This window comes from Mobula birostris, chromosome 13 (assembly GCF_030028105.1).
Source record: "Mobula birostris isolate sMobBir1 chromosome 13, sMobBir1.hap1, whole genome shotgun sequence".
Lineage (NCBI taxonomy): Eukaryota > Metazoa > Chordata > Chondrichthyes > Myliobatiformes > Myliobatidae > Mobula > Mobula birostris.
The window spans coordinates 32,078,438-32,087,919 of NC_092382.1; positions in this window are offsets into that span (position 1 = coordinate 32,078,438).

The window sequence follows — 9,482 nt, forward strand, 5'->3', positions numbered from 1 at the left end:
GAGTGACATTAGCTTGACATCGGTGGTTGGGAAGTTGTTGGAGTCGATTGACAAGGATGAGGTTACAGAGTACCTGGAAGAATATGACAAGATAGGCAGAACTCAGCATGGATTCCTTAAAGGAAAATCCTGCCTGACAAACCTATTACAATTTTTTGAGGAAATTACAAGTAGGCTAGACAAGGGAGATGCAGTGGATGTGGAATATATGGATTTTCAGAAGGCCTTTGACAAGGTGCCACACATGAGGCAACTTAACAAGATAAGAGCCCATGGAATTACGGGAAAGTTACATACGTGGATAGAGCGTTGGCTGATTGGCAGGAAACAGAGAGTGGAAATAAAGGGATCCTATTCTGGTTGGCTGCCGGTTACCAGTGGTGTTCCACAGGGGTCCGTATTGGGGCTGCTTCTTTTTACATTGTACATCAACAATTTGGATTATGGAATAGATGGCTTTGTGGCTAAGTTTGCTGACGATACGAAGATAGGTGGACGGTCCGGTAGTGCTGAGGAAACGGAGAGTCTACAGAGAGGCTTGGATAGATTGGAAGCATGGGCAAAGAAGTGGAAAATGAAATACAATTTTGGAAAGTGTATGGTTATGCACTTTGGCAGAAAAAAATAAACGGGCAGACTATTATTTAAATGGGAAAAGAATTCAAAGTTCTGAGATGCAACGGGACTTGGGAGTCCTCGTACAGGTTACCCTTAAGGTTAACCTCCAGGGTGAGTCGGTGGTGAAGAAGGTGAATGCAATGTTGGCATTCATTTCTACAGGAATAGAGTATAGGAGCAGGGACGCGATGTTGAGGCTCTATAAGGCGCTGGTGAGACCTCACTTGGAGTACTGCGGGCAGTTTTGATCTCCTTATTTAAGAAAGGATGTGCTGACGTTGGAGAGGGTACAGAGAAGATTCACTAGAATGATTTCGGGAATGAGAGGGTTAACACATGAGGAACCTTTGTCCGTTCTTGGACTGTATTCCTTGGAGTTTAGAAGAATGAGGGGGGACCTCATAGAAACATTTCGAATGTTAAAAGGCATGGACAGATTGGATGTGGCAAAGTTGCTTCCCATGATGGGGGAGTCTAGTACGACAGGGCATGACTTAAGGATTGAAGGGCGCCCTTTCAGAACAGAAATGCGAAGAATTTTTTTTAGTCAGAGGGTGGTGAATCTATGGAATTTGTTGCCACGGGCAGCAGTGGAGGCCAAGTCATTTGGTGTAATTAAGGCAGAGATTGATAGGTATCTTAGTAGCCAGGGAATCAAAGGTTATGGTGAGAAGGCCGGGGAGTGGGACTAAATAGGAGAATGGATCAGCTCATGATAAAATGGCGGAGCAGACTCGATGGACCGAATGGCCTGATTCTGCTCCTTTGTCTTATGGTCTTATTGTCCTTACTAAAGTGTCACACTTCGATTGGGAAGGTTGCTCGGAAAGTGCTGTCAGGCAGGGAGTTCCCGGCTTCGGAACCCACCAGTGTGAAGGCACAGTGGACAGATTTCGGAGTGCAGGCACCAGAGGGTGGTGGGGTTCCTCGTTTTCTATTTTGCCCTTCAGCCGCAGACAGCAGGAGATGCCGGGTGGGGAGTGAGACTTCAGGAGGGGCGAGCGAATTCACCCTGGTGAGTAAAGATGGTGCAATTCTGTAAACGTTGCACACATCGACCACTAGGTGTCGCTGGTGAAGAAAGGCAACTGCAGCAGTTTGTTCTGCAGCAGAGTCCAACTCCACACTGTCTGCTAGCAATAGATAAGAGAGAAAAGGGAAACTGTGGGAATGACTTCCTCATAGTTCTTCAACGGTTCAATTAAACAATAAATAATACAAAACAGAACCCACTTTCTGATGCTTCTCTCCCTCTAATCCACAGGATAGTTCACGGCGGACAAAATACAGGGTGATTTAAACATCGAAGTAAATAACAGTTTATATTTCCATCAGGACCTGAGGCTTTAGTAATTGTAGCATTCAGACTGCATACAAGACTTCTCAAACCACTCTTAAGCGTTGAATCCGTTCCATGAGACTGTAATGAAAACTAAACCACAGACCACACAACCCATCCCCCAGCAGTTTCCTCTGACCTGCTCTTCTACGCACATATTCATTCCACACACACACACACACACACACGCACACACACACACACACACACACACACACACACACACACACACATCGGGGGGGGGCGTATGCTCGGAAACTGCACGGCATCGGCCCCACCCATGTGTGTACTGTGACCAATGTTGCAGAAGCGACAAACTCCAACATTTCGTTGCCTCTGAAGGGTTGAACACTGTCGGGGGCCTGGGTGGGTTGCAGCCATTGAGAGATGTGAGTTCAAACTCCTCCGCGATCGTTGTAAATTGTCGAACACATCTCTCTAAATTATCTGAGAGTTGTTTCCAAACGCCCAGCGCTCTGCAGCATTTACAAACACACAATACTCAAGGGACCCAACAAGATTTACAGCATATATGGAAGGACAATGTTGCAGATCAGAGCCCTTCACCGAGACTGGAAAAGAAAAGGCAAGAAACCAGAACAAGAATGTTGGGGGAGGGAAATCAGGTAAAACTCAAACCCCAGAGATAGTGACTTCAGCTGTAACTAAACCCTTGTTCAAATCTAGCTGACGAGCAATTTATCTTTCCTCTTCCTGATTTTTATAAATGACCTGGATGAAGAGGCAGAAGGCTGGGTGAGTAAGTTTGCGGACGACACGATGATTGGAGGAGTTGTGGACGGAGCTGTAGATTGTCGAAGGTTACAAGAGGATACAGACAGGATGAAGAGTTGGGCAGAAAAGTGGCAGATGGAGTTCAATCCGGGTAAGTGTGAGGTGATGCATTTTGGAAGGACAAACCAGAACCCTGAGTAGAGGATTAATTGTCGGTCACCTAAGAGTGTGGATGATCAGAGGGAACTTGGGGTTCAAACCCAGACATCCCTCAAGATCGCTGCACAGGTTGATAGAATAGTTAAGAAGGCCAATGCGATGCTAGGCTTCATTAATTGGGGGTTGAGTTCAAGAGTGGAGAGGTCATGTTGCAACTCTGCAACTCTCTGGTGAGACCTCACTTAGAGTATTGTGTTTGGTTGTGGTCATCTCTTTATAGGAAGCATGTGGAAGCTATGCAGAGGGAGCAGAGAAGATTTACCAGGATATTGTCTGGATTGGAAAACAAGGGATAGCAGAGCTGGGACTTTTCACTTTGGAGCGTAGAAGGATGAGAGGGGACTTGAAATATGTCTACAAGATTATGAGAGGCACAGATAGGGTGGATACCCGGTACCTGTTTCCCAGGGCACGAATAGCAAACACCAGAGGGCATATGTACAATGTTAAGGGAGGGATGTTCAGGGGTAAGTTTTTACACAGTGGGTTGTGGGTGTCTGGAATGACTTTCCAGGGATGGAGGTGGAGGCTAAAACATTGGGTTTATTTAAGAGCCTTTTGGACAGGCACATGGATGAAAGAAAAATAGAGGTTTACAGGGTACTCCGGGTTTAGTACTTTTTAAAAGTAATATATGCGTCGACACAACATGGAGGGCCGAAGGTCCTGCATTGTGCTGTAGTTTTCCAGTGTCTAGTGCCTAGTGTCAAAACTAGTTTCGCCTCCGTCGATCAACAGGGTTCCCAATGCAGGACTCAGCAGCCAAAAGAGCAGCAAAGACATTGCAGATGTTCCAGAAGGCGGCTGGGGAAAGAGACGGCCCGGTGGCTGTGTTAAAGTACACGTAGAGCACTGCCCAACGTCTCAACGAAATAAAAAAACTTCATTCATTATAAACAACTTTAACATGCTAGCTGTGCAATGCTATTTAAATCTTTCAAAAAGGGTATGAGTCACGGTGAAGACGAAGCCCGTCTCGCCGCGGCGTCTAACAGTTTAATTTGGGGGCAAAAGAGATGTTGAATCTCCTTCCACCTTACTCTTGTACTGGAAGACAAGAACAAGCAAACAGGAAGAAACGAAGGCCACTTGTCCACTCCACCCTGCCTTATCTTTCAGAATGATCAGAGCTAATCAGCTCCAGATCTCATCTTTTGTCACCTTTTGCCATGGCCCTCAATCCCCGAACTATCAAACATTAATCTCTTTCCTATCTTTGAATTACCATAATCAGGGAGGAGCTACAAAAGCATGGAGACAGCAGACACGCAGGCAAAATTTCATGAACATTTTCTTCCCTTCCTCAGAAGGATTTCTGAATGGACAATGAAACCGTGAACACGAAATCGCTAAACATGTCTCCTCTCTGTCCTTGTGACTGGTGGTACGTGCTTTCAGGCTTGTACCGAAGGAATGGGGTGGGGAAGAGGGTAGCGAGAATGCCCAGTGTGGGTGGGGTCATGGACATGCCGGCTGTTGTTTCGCTCGGTGTGTTAAAGTGTGTTAAACATCACTGCCCAATATCTGGGTGTGAGAACCAGTTGATGTTCTGGGTCCTGGTGCCTTCATCTCCGATCCGAAAAGCGGACGGTGTCTCTCTCCACAGCTACTACCTGAACCGACGTGTCCTTACAGTAATTTGTGCCAATTCCAGGAAGAAATGACACTCGGAAACAAAGCACTGACAGGAGATCAGAGACCAATGTGATCTGCAGTGGCGCAGCCGCAGAGTCCCGTGTTCAGTCTCGCTCTCCGCCCTCTCTATGAGTCTCTGGCCGTTCATAAAGGGTTAATCAGGTTGCTGTGGATCTGATTTCTGCAGCTGCAATCGGCTCCATCCTTTGTAGTAAATAAAGTTGGTTCTGAGCAAACTGGTATTGTGTAACAAACACTTCCGGAGCTCAATTCAACGAGCCCTGAATTGTGAGAAAAAGAATGGAAAAGCAGCTCGCGAATGTCAACCTTTGGCGCGCTTAATCCTGTTTTGTCAGATCAGAGACCCTGTCCCCAGCCTTGTTTTATACCCAGTGTCCACAACATCTGATGCCGGATGTACACACGGAGACAACAACACGAGGAACCATTCTGCTCCTCGAAACTCCCGAGCCATTCACAAGGATCTACGCCAGACACTTCTGTCCCGGTTCCCCATCACCTCCGATCCCGCGCCAATTCACCACCCCGACCTTTCGAGCAGTATTCGTCTCCTCTTTAATTCCCTCCCAGTGATCCCCCTCAATATCCATCCTTAATAGATGATTCCTAAAATATGAACTTAATTTTCCAAACACAACCGATTCAATCTTGCAATTCTGTCCCATCCACAAGTAGCAAAGGAGTGGGAAAAAGTAGTAGAACTTCACACTTATCTCCCCGGGAATCTTGATTTGATTAGCTTTATCTGAAGACAGAGATATCCTGTCATTATCATGGATGGGTCTGTTATCCTCTAACCACGTTCTTCCCTGAATCCTGCCCTTGCGTCAAAAGTGAATACAGCCCTATTTCCACGGTCCTCCATTATTTTAAATGAAGAGTTAAAATTGCTCTGGCAAGTCCGGGACATTATTCGCTGTAGCGTCAAATGAGCATCTCCGAAAATTTGACTTATACATAAATCCAGCAGTTTGACATAAATCCGAGTGTGATAGAGAAGTTCGTGACCGAAGGTCGAAGGAGATATTAGCTTCAAACTTTCTGCACAATCACTCAAAGAGTTGACCTGCATGTACCTGTAACGAGAGCTGTATACCTCATCTCCTTCTACCTTAGGCCACGAACTTATCAATTACCCATGCTGTGGTCACCTTCTGGAGGTCTAAGATCCGTATGCTCCACGACGGCTGGATTATGTTTGTAAATGTCAGAGGGGACTATGCTGAAAAATAAATGTGCTGGGTTTTCTAAAATTGACTCTTTCTACATTAGACCACGAATTTATCAATAACCCCTCGTAAATCCCTTCCGGACCTCGAGTATATCTATAACTCTGCTCCATCTTGCCTGTCCCTGACGAACAATTTGTTGTTTTTTTTTCTCTTTGATGACTAAAGTAGACAGAATAGAACAGCGTGAAATTTGCAAAATAAAATTGCTCTGAAGTTGAACCGGCCGATTGAAGTGTAATATCGACAGAAACTTTTACTTGCCCTGTACTGTGATCTTTACAGAAATGCTGTTGTGTTTCCTGGTTATTTTTTTGTCAGCCTGACAAGTATACTTTCCATAATCAACGTTGTTTTCTAAATCGGTGGTGTCGCCCTGTCCTGTCTGCGCATGATGTGTCCCATTGCGCCATCTATAGTCAGCACTGGGAATTGACTGGGCGGAATAATTTATTTCAGACTTGTAACGATATCTGTCGCAGGTAGACCCACCTGCGGCACCTTCAACAGAAATCTAGACGGTATGTTGTTTCTGTTATCAGTTATACCGAATTTAATTTGAAGTAATCAGCTACATGCACACTTACAGTTAACCTGCAGGTAGATCCCTGAGATGTCGCTGGTATAATCATCGCTAACGGGACATTTGTTCTTTCTTGTTTCAGTTCTGTGAAGACGGGTTATGTTCAGATTAACTTTTTCTGAAGACAGAGATATTCTGTCCTTATCCTGGGTGAGTTTGTTCATGTTCTTCTTTGAAATGTTCCCTTGTTTGTCACAAGTGAATTCAACCTTACTGTTGCTTTCCACGTGACTTAAATTGTGGCTGGTTACACGGTCACGAGACACGGGCTCTGTAAATAGACGTGAAAGAGGAATGGAACTAATCCATTTTACTGCATTCTTGTCATACCAGTTGGGGCTCTGTAGACCAAATTACGATCGTGACCGACATATGGGTCTTAATGGCAAATGAATTGCAGCTTCAGAACACGAGGGCGCGCGGCTTCAGTTCTGCTACGTCATGGGGGGGGCGAGTGTTACGTTTTTCGATGAACAAAGGCTCTGCTGCTAAGTTAACACATTTCACGTCACATGCAGGTGATCATATACCCGATACTGATTCTGATTATGCACTCTACTGCCCTATGTGCGATGCTAAACTGTTTGCACTAGAGGGAGTGTCAAAAACAGAGCGTCATTGTTGTCAAATACATGTACCGCCCTTAAGACCCAAGACCAGAGCCTGTGGCCCCAAAACCCAAGACCCCAGCGTGAGGTCTCAAGACCCAAGACTCCAGCCTATCTCCAAGCTCAATTCTCAAAACCCAACCCTGTCTCCAAACTCAAGCCCCAGGACCCCAGCCTCCAGCCTGAAGAACAAGACCCCAGCCTCAAGCCTGAAGACCAAACCCCAGCCTGAAGCCTGTAGACCAATATCCCAACCTCAAGCCTGAAGTCCAAGATCCCAGCCTCAAGTCTGCAGACCAAAGCCCAGCCTGAAGCCTGTAGACCAATATCCCAACCTCAAGCCTGTAGACCAAGACCCCAGCCTCAAGCCTGAAAGCCAAGACCCAAGCCTCAAACCTGAAGGTCAAGACCCCAGTCTCAAGCCTGTAGACCAAGACCCCAGCCTCAAGCCTGAAAACCAAGACCCAAGTCTCAAGCCTCAAGACCAAGACCACAGCGTCAAACCTGAAGACCAAGACTCCGGCTTCAAGACCAAGACCCCAGTCTGCCGCCCCAAACCTCTAGACCCCAGTCACGACCTGTCCTGTAGTGACGTCATGTCCTTGCCTGGTTCTGGGGACCCGCACCCGAGGCAAGACCCAGGTTCTGGGTCGTTGTCCAGTCTCTGGCTTCGAGCCCAAGCCTAGGATCCTTGTGCGTAGTTCCTTGTCCTGGTTCCCTGTCTTGTCCATGTCCTAGCCCAAGTCTGCGGACTTCTCCCTGCTCTTTGTCTGTATCCTGTCACGTCCCTACTCGAGTCAAGTCCTGTTCCTAGTACTTCAGTGTCTGTGTCTTACATTTGAGTCCGCCATCAACGCCCCCATTGTGGCAGTGACCCCTGAGAAACGGTTAAGTTTATGATCAAGAAAGCCATCAATGTATTGATTAAATTTCAATTGATAGAAAAGTATGAATAATAGATGTCGTCCGATCAAAAAACAAAAATTAGTATAGATATTGGAAAGAGGTTTTATTAGAACAGAAACGAGTGGTTAGTGCAGAAAAATTGGAGAAGTGACTCTGGCGAAAGAAGGGCTCGGTTTCGATGAAAGATGCATTAAAATTGTGGTTTGGCATTCTGATAAACTAAGAACAGATAAGGGATTGAGCATAAACAACAGGAATTCTGCAGATTCTGGAAATTCAAGCAACACACATAAAAGTTGCTGGTGAACGCAGCAGTCCAGGCAGCATCTCTAGGAAGAGGAGCAGTCGACGTTTCAGGCCGAGACCCTTCGTCAGCACTTTGATTGGCAAAGTTGAAAGAGCAACAACACAGAAAACAGACGGGACGGTGTCACCGCAAGGGGGCAGTGTGGAACATGCGGACTCAAGGTCAGAATGTGAGCAATGGTCACACGCGTCCCCGAGCCGATCCACCTTGCAGTCCGGTCTCGCACCTTCGTCTCCTTCTGTCTCCAGGATCGTTTCTGTCTCCTAAACGTCTCCCTGACCGATTTGAAAACATTGGACCGAGCTTGTATAATAATTAAAATACCATTGGCGATCTGGGGAGGCAATTTCCAGCAGCTCACAAATCTAGAAGATGTACGTCTTCTGAGCTGTTATCGCTGCAGTCTTCAGCGAATTAAGCACAAAAAAAAACACGAGTTGTCTACATGCACCAACGATCATACGAACTCCACATGAACACTACCGACACATTGCACAAGAAAATTATGGTGCCCGGACAATTGACTCGGAGCGGATCCGGATTTTTCTTCCACGCCCACAGAAAATAGGTTCTAGTCCTCTGATTGAGGATCCCCAATCGTTATTACACTCCCCTTTCATCATTCCCTTCTGGCCCACAAAGCCAGTCTCAGTATCTGCCTCGTGGTAATTTCCACGCACCAGCGACCCACAAACAGCATCTAAAGCGGTATACCTATTATTGAGGGGTACGGCCACAGGGGGGCGCTGCTCTGGCTGTCATCCATGATACCGCCTCGAAAAACCATCTCAGTGTGACTACCTCCCTGTAGTGTCTATCTCTCCCCTCCTGATTGTCCCGTGTGATTTCAAGTTCCTGTAACAGCAGCTCCGGTTCCTTAACATTCTCCCCCAGGAGCTGCACCCGATGCACAGTGTGCTGATGAATTTATGACGGATAGTGGCGGTATCTCAATTTCCCCAAATCTCACACAAGGAACATGACTCTGACTCCGCATCTATTCTCAGCGCACTAGCTATGTAATAACAGAGGGAAAAATCAACTTACTAGAACTTCAATCCTTACTTCGAGCATGCGCCTGCGTTTGTCTAAGCTTGTTCTCGCCTAAGCCTGTTTCACTAAAGCCGGACCACTCTAACAATTCCCCACTCCAGCAATGGCCGGTCCAACAATGGAGAATCCTTCTACATCTGGGTGGCCAGTTCAGAGAAGACCTGTCATTACTGTCATAAACGCCAGGCGGCGTAACGCGCTGTCAGTAAATAAATCGGTAATACATGCA